This window comes from Cherax quadricarinatus, chromosome 5, assembly GCF_038502225.1.
Source record: "Cherax quadricarinatus isolate ZL_2023a chromosome 5, ASM3850222v1, whole genome shotgun sequence".
Taxonomy (NCBI): domain Eukaryota; kingdom Metazoa; phylum Arthropoda; class Malacostraca; order Decapoda; family Parastacidae; genus Cherax; species Cherax quadricarinatus.
Window position 1 is genome coordinate 32,178,204 of NC_091296.1, and position 14,763 is coordinate 32,192,966.

Below are 14,763 nucleotides of genomic sequence, written 5' to 3' on the forward strand. Positions count from 1 at the left end.
TATCTCCTTTATAGTATACTAATAAGATATTATATCCTTTATAGTATAATAATAAGGTATTAAAAAGACCCCGATGGAAATAAGTCACTTTGCCTGACTTTTTTTTTGTTATCCCAGGTTATCTACACATATGCTGGTATGTATGATAATCTATGTAACTATATTTGTGTATACCTGAATAAACTTACTAAGGACAGTGTAGAAAGGAGGATGAATTTCATGCTGTCGTGTCATTATGATGCTGTGAGGCTCAATAGCTTATCCGGATGGTCACGAATAACTCGGATAGCAATGAACATTAAAAAACTGACATACGTAGCAAATCAGTTACGTAGAAAAGGTACAGTGCGAGGTCTGTCTTCAAGAACCTAGAAAGACGTTGAATACGTAAATGTGGTATATACATGAAGAACAAACATTATTTTGGATAACGTTTCACTCAGAGCAGTGAAAAACATCGTCCGAATAAAGACTGCATACATGTGTGTTTCTACATACCTGTCAGCGTTACGCCCTCCAATACTCGTAAATATGTGACGTCCTAGACAGTGTTATGGTTTTGCTAGTGTTTCCTCACACAGGTTTTTGTCATATAATAACCCCTTAACCACACCTCTGGCGTCTCACAACTTCCGCGTGAATATATAACAGACTCACCTAACCCTCTATTACACCCTACTAAGTACCACTTATGCTAAAACCATATTGACTCCCACGACGAGAGGTTGAGTCTTCAGCCTACGACTTGCACTGCAACACATCGCTAAGTGTAACATAAAACGCAAGACGTTGAGCGCCAATTGTTAAGCGCATCAAGAGGCAGGTGGCGTGGTGTTTAGTATGGGGTTTAGCACCTGTCTGGCTCGCTGCTTCACACAAACCCGCTCGCCCGCCGGCGACCAGTCGAGAATGCATACCTTCATTACCAATAAGGAATAATTTGGAGCTTCCGCCTCGCATTTGGATTTAGATGGCTGGCTTCCTCGTTAAAACTCTTGCACGTTTTGTACTTTTACACGTCTGCGGAGTGAGACATATACTATGGAATTAAGAGAGATAAAGGAAAAATACCATTGGTCATGGGTCGTCATATACTGCAGCTTAGGGATCTCTGATTCCACGTATGACTTGATTTATGACGGAGCAGCAGCAGCGGCAGTGACAGGATCCTTGAAAGCCAATCTTTGTTCTGCGGGCCCAGATATCCTTCCCGCGTCATACAGAGGAGATGGTGGTATTTTCTTCATTGAGGAAAAATTTTCATGGCGCAAATGTTAGTCATATAATGACTCAATGAACAGCTAGCAACTGTTGGCATACTCATGCAGGGGAACCACTCCTAATAAATAAAATGATCTCGTTAAGTACTTGAAAAATTTCCTTCATCTGTTTATTGGGTAGCTAATCTGTTTTTTTCTCATTTCGGCGAATCTATTCCCGTATTTTATTAGTACGATGTTGATGAATTATTTCGGCTGTATATCCTGCCCACTGATATTATAGTTCGTGTTTTTTTAATTGTGTATCGTTCTTTAGTTAAAGTTTTAAGTCAGTGATTAGATATCGCCTGAAAATGAGATACATATAGAGTATGTATAAAAAAATTAATTCCCAATGTTTCCATGTGATAAATTAAGAACGTCTCTTAAACTTGTCTTTAGACTTTCAGCGCTGGTTAATCTTACTTAAAGGAAGGTTTGGTTTGTTATTTTCAGTGTTAGGGGCTCAGTTATCTATTCAATAAATTAAGTGTAGCAGTTTCTGTGTGATAACTCGAGGAAGCCTCTTCTAACAGGCTTCAAACTTTCAACTCCGTTGTGTCTTACCCAGGAAAAGTTTCGAATTTTTGGTGGATTTAAGGCGCTAATTTGACAGTTCTACTTAAAAAATTGGGAATATAGTTTTGTAGTACTAAGAAATTGTAGAGCGTAAACGTAAGTCTGACAACACCCGTGTTCGGAGTCCACATAATGCTTCCGGTGATGGTTAGAGTGATGTTAAGGGTTTCCGTGTCAGAAAAAAACCTCATTTTCAATTCAGTTAACGTATGTTATAGATGAAAGCATGGGAGAGGTTCCTGGAGAGAAAGGATAGGTAGAAAAACAAGGTGATATGTATGGGGTGAGGTAGCTGGTAGGGACCAAAAGTCATTAAACTGGACCTTGTGAAGACGTTGTCCACATACATAGGAATTTGTTCAGTCATGAATATATAAACTACAGCGCCCTGAGGAAGTGAACCAGAGAGTCGACGATATTTCAGGGAAGGTCATGGAGGAGGGTGTCTTCTGTGAATCGAAGATGGTTTCAACCTGCCCTCACACATTCCTCTCACAGCAGTGTTTTTATGTACTTATGTTACATACAGTAGGCTAGACTGGTCAATATTTAAACATATTTAAAAAAAAATCATAAAGGTCATATTAAAGTGGGCATTACAGTTTACATTATTATTTCCCTTTGTGATCATTAACTTACGTAACAACATTATAATCTCAGTGCTTTGAGGAAGTTAAAATATATATTTCTTAACATTTTATTTGATCAAAAAGAAATACTGCATCATCCTTATCAGCTACTAAAACTACAGTGGAATTTTTTTTATAATTTTCCTAAATGCAGCATGTGTACATATGACTAATACAATAATTGAGTATTAAATTGTGATGCTGATTCAAGAAATTTAGTGTGAAGGAGTGTGTGCAGCGGCCGCGGAGTGATACATGGAGAGACGCCATAATTAATCTATGCACTGGTTGTTACAGTCGTCTAATAATCCGGCATCATCGAGGCCGAAAATGGTGGTATCAACTAGAATCAAGGATTATAAATTACTTTAACGGCCTCTGCAATGATATATGGACAAATAAGGTAAAAAATAATTATAAGGAGACACGAGTCATTGGGAATGCAGGTAATTTCGCACTGCTACTACTACTACCACTACTACTACCACTGCTACTACTACTACTACCACCACCACCACTACCACCACCATCACTGCTACTACTACCACCACCACTACTACTACTACGACCACCACTGCTACTATTTATTCATGAGATTAGTGAACAACTTGATCTCATTTACAGTGAAAAATCAGTATGGTAAAAAATCAACATAGTAAAAATCAGCATGGTAAAAGTTAACACAGTAAAAGAATCAGCATAGCAAAAAGAATCAGCATAGCAAAAAGAATCAGCATAGCAAAAAGAATCAGCATAGCAAAAAGAATCAGCATAGCAAAAAGAATCAGCATAGCAAAAAGAATCAGCATAGCAAAAAGAATCAGCATAGCAAAAAGAATCAGCATAGCAAAAAGAATCAGCATAACAAAAAGAATCAGCATAACAAAAAGAATCAGCATAGCAAAAAGAATCAGCATAACAAAAAGAATCAGCATAGCAAAAAGAATCAGCATAACAAAAAGAATCAGCATAGCAAAAAGAATCAGCATAACAAAAAGAATCAGCATAACAAAAAGAATCAGCATAACAAAAAGAATCAGCATAGCAAAAAGAATCAGCATAACAAAAAGAATCAGCATAGCAAAAAGAATCAGCATAACAAAAAGAATCAGCATAGCAAAAAGAATCAGCATAACAAAAAGAATCAGCATAGCAAAAAGAATCAGCATAACAAAAAGAATCAGCATAGCAAAAAGAATCAGCATAACAAAAAGAATCAGCATAACAAAAAGAATCAGCATAACAAAAAGAATCAGCATAAAAAGAATCAGCATAGCAAAAAGAATCAGCATAACAAAAAGAATCAGCATAGCAAAAAGAATCAGCATAGCAAAAAATTAACATAGTAAAAAAAATCAACATAAAAAATATATTTTATCATATTAATGACTTACAAACGTTCAGACGCTATCAATGTTGTGATCAGTTTATTTCTTCTTTATTTTTTGTAGTTTGTCGCATTTTGATTGTCTTCACTCAAAGTCTTCTTTTCTTTTTTCTTTGTCTTTGCTTCTCAGAGTATTTGCCTACGTCAGTAGGATCTATTTGTGCTTGTTCTTTGTTTCTTTACTGAGTTGATCAGATTTTTCTGCCAACTGGGCCACGTCAGTTTCTAACCGTTTCTCTGCCTTTCTGCACTGTTCTTCATTTGCTTTCAATGTTTCCATCCTCTTCTCTTCCTCATCAGCCTTTTTCTTTTTTCTTCTGGTTTTCCCATTACATCGAATACCTCATTCTTGAGCGTTCATAAGACTAAAATATATTTGCCGACTGGGATGTCATGTACCTCACAGTCCAGCTTCACACCTTCGCACATCTGTCCGTTTTTTCCCATATTACAAGTGAGAGAGCTAATTAACCTGAAAAACCTCTCTCAACATCTGTCCATGAGAGTCAAGATCACTTTGAATATCTTCAACAGTACAGCATGTCCTTAAAGGTGTCAGGCCTTTTACCTTTTTTGTGAGAAGTTCTGAACTCAGCTTTGTAGTATTTATGGAAGTGTGTCATAAACTCCTTGTACCGTAGCTTGGCTTCATTTCTCTGCTCTCACTCTCTGAGGAAAGAAGCGTCCCCAGCAGTCTGCTAAAATGATTCAATGCCATCAGTTGGACTTTGCGTCATCTTTCTAAGATCAACGATACTAATGTATCTTGATATGCCATACTTGATAGAAACTCTTTACATCTTCGCCGTCACAGTACGGAGACAATCCTATCGTTCACTTTTGAATTCCTTCACTTGTAGTGGGGATTCTTTCCCGTGTCTTTTCCAGTTTGTCAACTACAGCTAAACCTACATCAATTGATTTTCGCATTCAGTCATTTTTTCATTGTTTGCAATCGTGTCATTACGATTTCGTGAGTCTTGTCAGTGTCTGTGTTAACACGCGTCACTGTAATGTTGTGTGCTTTACAGTGACGCAGTGACGTGGAAAGACTCAAGGATAGTGATTAAACATAATGGAAGTGTTTTTAAACTAAAATGTGGGATCGCATGCGAGAAGTGCCATGTACCCTGGAGTAATGTGTTACAGCCATACGTCTGGCAGGCAACCACACAGGTCCACCATATAACACCATAATAACACCATATACCCCACACCACAATAGCCAACCTTAGCAAGAAAACATGCACCTGACTTGTGTATGTGGGGTGCTCCAGAAATATACCCAAACTGGAAAAGTCTGTGTGATGTTATACACCATAAAAGTTTTTAATGTATAGTAAGTCTCCATATTAAATACATCCACATACCCATGGACTGACCCTCTAACACCCCACCACCTGAATGCAGAGCAGAAAGGTAAAGTGAAAATCAGGGCCTTATGGTACTCAGTTTGCAAGTAGGATACAGGCAGGATGGCAGTACAGCATACCTGTGGGACATATGAAAAGGCTCTTCGGAAAAAAATCCAAGATCACATGCAACCTTTGTTTTACAAAACATGTCTCCTGTACAAGAATAAACACTGCACCCAAAAACGAGATCCATCTAGAAAGGTATTTCTGGATCTGCAAGAAGGATGTGGAACTATGGACAGATATGAAGAAAGTACTCAGGAGGTTAATAAATAATAAGCATGAAAACAAAGAGGAACTATTGGATAGTCTAGCCAAAATATACAGTACATGGGAGGATGGGAGAGGAGCAAAGTTTAACATTCAGAATGCCCAGCTTACAACAGTTGACCCTGAAATAGACACCTAGTGAAAAAATAGGAAACAAAAACATCAGCTACCTCAGCCCCCAGCCCTAGGATTGACCCAGACTCAGCTCCCAGCCATAGTGCAAATCCAGATTCGGCTAAAGACTTTCCACAGCCACCACAGACATAACCCCTATTACAGATGTAGTAGAAGAGGAACCCTCTTCTTGGGAAAATGTTGGCCTCCTGAAAACAGATGGTGGTGTCTCTGGCTTGGCTATGGAAGAATGTAGTGCAGTTCTAGGATCTGCACAAATTGGGATTACATCCACCACAAATTGTATCCAATCAAAAGCAAATTGGTGCAAATTCTGTGCTTGGGGCATCTGTAAGCATGGAATATCGGGGAAAACAAATGGGACATGCAACTTTGAGCATCCCAAGCAATGCCGCGATCTCCTGTCTAAAGGAGTGTGTCATTCTACCTCTTGCAAATTCTTCCACCCTGAGGTATGCCACTCTTGAGTCCTTAAAAAACAATATTACAACACTAACTGCCCCACATACCACTTAAAATGGACCAAGAGGTACACAACCCGTAAAACAAATCATAATAGTTACAATAGTTACGACATCTCCACTGCAAGTGATTTTTTAGTGGTAGGAAACGAACAAAGAAAATTGAAAGAAATAACCAAAATAGTTCACCACCTTGGAGCCTTGTTGGACTGGAGGCACAGCCTCCAGTCCAACAACAAAATCCCCCCAACAAACATGCAACATGACCTCATTTATATTTGCTAATATACAGGACCTTAAGCCATCCACCACCAACAAAATACCTTTCATTAGTGGACTTCTAGGGGAGTCAAATGTAGTGTTTGCAGCCTTCACAGAGACCCACGCAAAAGATCACTTTGACAGTGAAATATGGATACCTGGGTACAACTTTATCAGATGCGACAGAAAGAACAGGCTACAAGGAGAGGGGGGAAAGTTGGCCTGTATGTCAAAGAGTCGTTCATTTGCACGGAGTTACTGAACACCATGAATGATGTAGTTGAAGCTCTAACAATAAAAACCGAGAGCCAAAACTTAGTGATTGTGCTTGTATATAAGCCACCAGATGCAACTTCTCAACAGTTCACAGAACAGCTATTGAAAATTGACTACTGTCTGGAAAACCTTCCAGCCCCATCTCCAAACATCTTGCTGCTTGGTGACTTCAATCTGAGACATACAAAATGGAAGAATGTAGCAAATAATGTTGTAGCAGAAATAATCCCTGGAGGCAGCTCAGATGAAAAGTCACGCACACATAAGCTGTTGAAATATGCAATAAACACATCTTAAGTCAGCAGATAGTGGAGCCAACAACACTGGAGAACACACTTGACCTTATTTTCACAAATAATGAGAACCTGGTAAGAAACAGCAATATAAAAAACACCCAATTCTGATCACAATCTAATCTAAGTCCAGACTTGCATGCACAGGATCCTGACCAGCAAAATGCATACAACTACGAGGGAGCCTTCACCAAATTCAGCTTCAACAACTAGAACATCAACTGGTACCAGGTAGACCATGTCCTAAATGAAACATGTTGGAAAGATATCTTAAATAACATGGACCCTAACCAGTGCCTTGAAAAGGTCAACTTTCTGGTAGCTAAAGTATGTTCAAGGCATATTCCCCTAAGAAAAAAGAAGAGAAGAAGTAAACCGGAGACGTTCCTTCTACAAGAGAAGGCGAAGAATCACTGACCTTCTCAAGAATGCTAGATTATCTGAAACACGGTAGGAAGCGCTAACCAGGGAAGTGGAAAATACTGAACTTAAGTTAAAGGACTCATACAGGATCCAGGAGATATGAGGAGCTAAAAGCGATTAGTGAAATTGAAAGAAATTCGAAATATTTCTTTTCATATGCTAAAAACAAGGCAAAAACCACATCTAGTATCGCGCCCTTGCTCAGACAAGATGGATCCTACACAGTTGACTACAAAGAAATGAGTGAGATACTGAAGTCTCAATATGGCTCTGTGTTCAGCGAGCCACTAATCAATCTAAAGATAAACGATCTAAACAATTTTTTCATGAATGAGCCTCAAAACCCTGCCAATGTATGCCAGATTTCTGACATAACACTAACTCCACTAGACTTTGAGAAAGCCATCGACGACATGCCCATGCACTCAGCCCCAGCCCATTAAGAACTGCAAGAAACCCCTCTCACGGGCCCTAAGTATGCTATGGAGAACGAGCACAGACACAGGTGAGGTTCCACAGTCACTAAAAACAACAGATATGGCCCCACTCCATAAAGGTGGCAGTAAAGCAATAGCTAAGAATTATAAACCAATAGCTTTAACATCCCACATCATAAAAAACTTTGAAAAAGTTCTACGAAGCAGGATTGCAAACCACTTGGATTTCCAACAAATGTACAATCCAGGGCAATGTGGGTTCAGAGTGGGTCGCTCTGATTTTGCAAACGCCCGTGACAAGTGCGATCATTGTGTAATAACTGGCAAAGTAAGAAGGTGGATTTTCAACTTTTTAACCAATCGAACACAAAGAGTAGTGGTAAACAGAGTTAAATCGGAAGCTGCCATAGTGAAAAGCTCTGTTCCACAAGGCACAGTGCGCGCCCCTATCCTGTTCCTCATCCTCATATCAGACATAGACAGAGATGTAAACCACAACACTGTATCATCCTTTGCAGACAATGCCACTATCACATCTGCGAGGAAACTGATAGGATGGATAATGACAACATTCGACACAAGGGATGCCAAGCCAATGATGATCATTTTTAAATCACTTGTTCTCTCTAGGCTGGAATACTGCTGTACATTAACATCTCCATTCAAAGCAGGTGAAATTGTAGATCTAGAGAATGTACAGAGAACCTTTACTGCACATACAAGTTCCATCAAACACCTTAACTACTGGGAACGCTTGGAAGCACTTGACTTGTATTTACTGGAGCGCAGGCGAGAGAGATACATCATAATCAACACCTGGAAAATCCTAGAGGGACTGGTCCCTAATCTGCGCACAGAAATCACTCCCTACGTAAGCAAAAGACTTGGCAGGCGATGCAACAAACCACCAGTGAAAAGTAAGGGCGCCATTAGTAAGCTAAGAGAAAACACAGTAAGTGTCCGGGGCCCAAGACTGTTCAGCCTCCTACCAGCCATAAGGGGAATTACCAATAAACCCCTGGCTGCCTTCAAGAGGGAGCTGGACGGATACCTAAAGTCAGTACCGGATCAGCTGGGCTGTGGTTCGTACGTTGGACTACGTGCGGCCAGCAGTAATAGCCTTGTTGATCAGGCCCTGATCCACCTCGAGGCCTGGTCATGGACCGGGCCGCGGGGGCGTTGATCCCCGGAATACCCTCCAGGTAGACTCCAGGTAGGGTCTTGATACTGCCTTTCATGTCTCCTGCCATTAAAAACTGCCATACGCTTCTCAGCTTGGCCTGGGTTGCAAACAACTACAAGTTAGCAATAAGCAGAGGTTTTTGCCCACTTTTTTGCAGACCGAGAAGCTCTGGATTTTAGGCAATTTACTCTTCTAAGAGTCTCGGAAACATATTTTTGTATGTGTGACCACAGCTTCATTAACTTCTCTGTTACAGGCCCCATCCTCTGACCACCTGTAGAGCAAATCCTTGATGGAACTATGTGCATACCCGTCATGGTTTAAAAATCCTTTTTTCTTGCCAGGTGAATCAAGGAAAGTATAATAGAATCCACTACGATGGCAACTATATTCCAGCCAATAGCCTGAGATCCAGTCTTAAGGCTTCCATGCATAATACAGCGATTGCTGGTCCAAAGATTTAGCAGGTTGGCCATGTTGTTTGTATTCCTCCTCTGAGTAAAGTGTTCTTATAATTAGCTGAGGACTCATCCGCTGAGATTCGAAGCATATCAGCTACACTGAACGAGGAAAACCCATAAATGCATGATCCAGGAACTCTGACTTCAGATAGCGAGTGATTACTTTTTTTTTTTTTGATCATCCCAACAGCATACGAGTAGATCCATTTGTTCTTGCTGGAGTACCGAGTTGGAGGACTCATCAAAGAATATTGCAAAGAAATATCCAGGTTTGGAGAGTGCATCTTAGATCTGTTTCTGGAAAAATGGTGTAAGGCAATATATGATAGCATACGCACATTTCTTTATTTCATATGAAAGCTGCTGAATTATTTTTGAGTCTGGGAACATCCTCTGAAATAACATATCACTTGATTTGCAAATGAGCTCTAATAGCAGTTCATAACAGTTTTTAGATCCCAGATAATATCTGCCTCAGTAACTTCATCTTAACGAGAGACCTCATGTTAGCACAGGTCTCTGTATGGGAGGTGGACGCTGAGGCACTGGCAGGTACAGAATGATTCTCTGCTGGAGGGGAAGGAGGAACTATCAGAACGACGTTAAAACTGTTCCTGAACTCATAGCTGAAGCTTGAGAAAATGGTGTGGATTTCATGAATATTTAGACAGAGTCTTGTTCTTGATTAATCTTCATAGTCAGCACTACCTTCTTAAGCTTAACTCCTTCAGCATGGCACCACAAGACCCTCTTTCAGATGTTGCCAAAGACAAAGTCTTTACCACAAGAAAAACATCTTGCTTTCTGCATGTCTGATCCATGTTTAGCTAGCCAGTATGACAATTCAGGATCCTTCAGCTATTTTGCATTAAACATTGTTTGTCTACTCAGCTCTATAAAACAGGACATCTGTCGGCTTCTAATCTAAAATGCACATCACTAACAACCTGCAGAATAAAAAAATATACTGTCTAGGATAAAGAGCACTGGTCTACTGAGATAAAACATTAGTCAACCTGATGCCTTAAGGGCATCACGGGCAAGGACAGGGAATTCTGTCAAGGAAAATCTTAAGACGAATCGTAAGTAGTCAGATCAGCTATACATTTGGTTGTCTATTTCACTCGATAAAGTTGATACTCATTAGTAAGTTTTCCCTGACAATTATTAGTATTATTATCTAGCTGGAATCCATCTAGAGGTTGTTCTGGGGGTCAACGCCCCCGCGGCTCAGTTTTTGACCAGGCCTCCCAGTGGATCAGGGCCTGATCAATCAGGCTGGTACTGCTGCCCGCACATAGTCCAACGTACAAATCACAGCCTGGCTGATCGGGTACTGACTTTAGGTATCTGTCCAGCTCCCTCTTGAGGATAGCCAGGGGTCTGTTGGTAATTCCCCTTAAAGCTGGTGGAAGGCTGTTGAACATTCTTGGGCCTCGGAGAGGAGGAGGAGGAGGAGGAGGAGGGAAGGAGAAGAAGAGGTGGAGAAGGAGAGGAAGAGAAGAGGAGGAGGAGAAAAGAAGGATGAGGAGAGAAGGAGGAGGAGGAGAAGAAGAAGAAGAAGAAGAGGAGGAGGAGGACGAGAAAGAGGTGGAGGAAGATAAAGAAATGTTAAGATTAGAGAGAGATAGGGAGAATACAGTATTAGGGATGAGAATAGGGATTACGGTGATTAAATGGGATTCGCGAAGCGGGGGGGGGATGAGATCAAGGGATTAGGAAGAACAAAATTAGGAAGGGGTTAAGGGTTTAAATATGTTGATGCAGGATTAGGATGTTTTCTCCTAGAGTACTAATGGAGGTCGATAGAATATTAAGGATGAGGGGGGGGGATTAGGGCTGAGGATAGGTAAATAAGGTACATAATGGATTAGAGAGGACATGTGATTAGGATAGACAAGATTAGGAGAGATTTAGATTAGAAATGGTATCATGTAAATTAGAGAAAATTATGTAATTATAAATTATATGATAATATAAATCATACAATTATACATTATATAAGTATATATAATTAAAATTGCAAATTATATAAATTATGTAATGATGATCTGGTATGACATATAACAGTATCGAAGTCAGTTAATTCAGATCACAAACTAATGGAAGTTCAGACTTGTATTCACAGGGGTCCTGACCAGCATAATGCATACAGTTACGAGGATGCCTTCACCAAATTCAACTTAAACAACAAGAACCTCAACTGGGATCAAATACATCATGTCCTAAATGAAACATGCTGGGAAGATATGTTCAAGGCAGAAAGAAGAGATGTAAACTAGAAAGAGAGAGATGTCCCTTCTACTGGCGAAGGTGAAGAAACACTGAGTTTCTCAAGGAGGTAGAATATTTGAAATGTGGCAGGAAGCACCGACTAAAGAAGTAGAAAATCCTGGACATAAATGATTCATACAGGATCCAAGAGAGACAGGAGCTAAAAGCAACTAATGAAATTGAAAGAAATCCAAAATATTTTTTCCATGTGCCAAAAAAAGGCTAAAACCACATCCAGTATAGGACTCCTTGCTCAAACAAGACTGTACTTACACAGACCACACCAAAGTCTCAGTATGACTCTCTTTAGTGAGTCAATAATCAAACTAAAGATCAACAATCCGAATGAATTTTTCCCGAACGAGTCTCAAAACCTTGTCAAAATTTGTCATATTTCTGACATAACCTTAACTCCAATTGACTATGAAAAAATTATTGAAAAACTGTCCATATACTTTGCCCCAGGACCAGACTCTTGGAACTCCGTGTTCATCAAGAACTGCAAGAAACCCCTTTCGCACATGCACACACACACACACACACACACACACACACACACACACACACACACACACACACACACACACACACACAAAGACAGGATGTTCCAGGGAGGGGACACAGAAACAAGAGGTCACAATTAGAAGTTGAAGACACAGATGAGTCAGAGAGATATTAGGAAGTATTTCTTCAGTCATAGAGTTGTCAGGCAGTGGAATAGCCTAGAAAGTGATGTAATGGAGGCAGAAACCATACATAGTTTTAAGACGAGGTTTGATAAAGCTCATGGAACGGGGAGAGAGAGGACCCAGTAGCAACCAGTGAAGAGGCGGGGCCAGGAGCTAAGAATCGACCCCTGCAGCCACAAATAGGTGAGTACACACACACACACACACACACACACACACACACACACACACACACACACACACACATACACACACACGCAAGGGGTATGTCCTACGAGGAGAGGTTAAGAGAAATCGACCTAACGACACTGGAGGACAGGAGAGATAGTGGGATATGATAACGACATACAAAATACTGAGGAGAATCGACAAGGTGGATAGAGACAGGATGTTCCAGAGATGGGACACAGCAACAAGGGGTCACAGGTCACAGTTAGAAGTTGAAGACTTAGATACACAAATAACCCGCACATAAAAGAGAGAAGCTTACGACGACGTTTCGGTCCGACTTGGACCATTGACAAAGTCACACTAACAGAGGTGGAGCAGGACGGCTATATATAGGCAGGAAGAGGTGGAGGTAGTAGTAGTAGTAGTAGTAGTAGTAGTACAAGAATTGTATATAATACCGACAGGATGAAATGACACATGCATAACACCCGGGCATCCCCACCGTAGACGTGGTCCAAGTCGGACCGAAACGTCGTCGTAAGCTTCTCTCTTTTATGTGCGGGTTATTTGTGTATCGTTCCAGTCACGGTATTGTGCCTTTTTGTTATTTTTGAAGACTTAGATGAATCACAGGGATGTTAAGAAGTATTTCTTCAGTCACAGAGTTGTCGGGAAGTGGAATAGTTTGGGAAGTGATATAATGGAGGCAGGATCCATACATAGCTTTAAGAAGAGGTATGATAAAGCTCATGGAGTGGGAAGAGTGACCTAGTAGCGGCCAGCGAAGAGGCGGGGCCAGGAGCTGTGACTCTACCCCTGCAACCACAGCTAGGTGAGTACAAACAGGCCAGGAGCTGCTACTTGGCCCCTGGGAATAAGTCCCTCTTGACTTTTTATGGGGTTATCTTAGGTAATTTACGCTATGTAATAATGTTGGTAGAATTACCGACAATATGTAAAGTAAAAGGACACAAGTGCAACTAATGTGACATTTTATTGTGGCAACGTTTCGCTCTCCAGGATCTTTGTCAAGCCGATACAAGCAGTATATGGACACAGAGGGTATATAAAGGCTCAGAGTGAGGTGCAATACTAGTGAGGTACCTCACTAGTATTGCACCTCACTAGTATTGCACCTCACTCTGAGCCTTTATATACCCCCTGTGTCCATATACTGCTTGTATCGGCTTGACAAAGCTCCTGGAGAGCGAAACGTTGCCACAATAAAATGTCACATTAGTTGCACTTGTGTCCTTTTACTTTACAATTTACGCTATGTATGACATTGTGATTATGTGTACCTGTACCTAAATAAACTTACACACCAAACAAATTTTTTATCATAATGTAACTACAGTCATTCAGTATAAAATCCTGAAGTGGTCCCCATATACACACGCCTCCTTAGCTCAGGGGCAGAGCACTGGTCTTGTAAACCAGGGGTCGTGAGTTCGATTCTCACAGGGGGCAGCTGTCTTTATGTCCAACCTTTATGTAAGTATGCTATGGAGAGGGATTTAAGACACAGGTGTCATCCGAACGTCACTAAAAACAACAGATATAACTCCATTTCCCAAAGGTGGTAGAAAAACAATAGCAAAGAATTATAGACCGATAGCTCTAACGTCCCACATTGTAAAAATCTTTGAAAGGGTTTTAAGAAGCGTGATCACAAAATTCATGGATTCCCAATATTTGCAAAACCCAGGACAGCATAGGTTGAGAGCAGGTCGCTCTTGCCTCTTGCAACTATGAACCACTGTGACATGGTCTTCGATGCATTGGAGGACAAACAGAATACAAAGTAGAATGCACAGACTTTGCAAAAGTCTTCGACAAGTGTGATAAGGGTGTAATAGTGAGCATTTTGTGAGCTAAAGTAATAACTAGATAAGTGGGTAGATTTAGCTTTAATTTTCTAACAAAAAAAAAAAAACACAGAGTAATAGTAAATAGTTAAGTCGGAGGCTGCCACAGTGAAAAGGTCTCTTCCACTAGGCACAGTACTCGCTCCCATCCTGTTCCTCATCCTCATATCTGACATACAGATGTCAGATATGACCTTGCTTCTTTTGCAGACGATACTTGGACCTGCATGAGACTCATCCATTGATGACACGGTAAATCTCCAGCGGATATAAACCAAGTTTTCCAGTGGAC

At 40.6% G+C, this 14,763-nt stretch overlaps 1 non-coding gene across 1 annotated transcript; it reads left to right on the forward strand.

Moving 5' to 3' along the window:
* Positions 1-14,001: 14,001 nt before the first annotated feature.
* On the forward strand, positions 14,002-14,073 carry TRNAT-UGU (transfer RNA threonine (anticodon UGU)). Its single transcript has one exon. It is a non-coding gene; the product is annotated as a tRNA-Thr (tRNA).
* Positions 14,074-14,763: the final 690 nt, after the last annotated feature.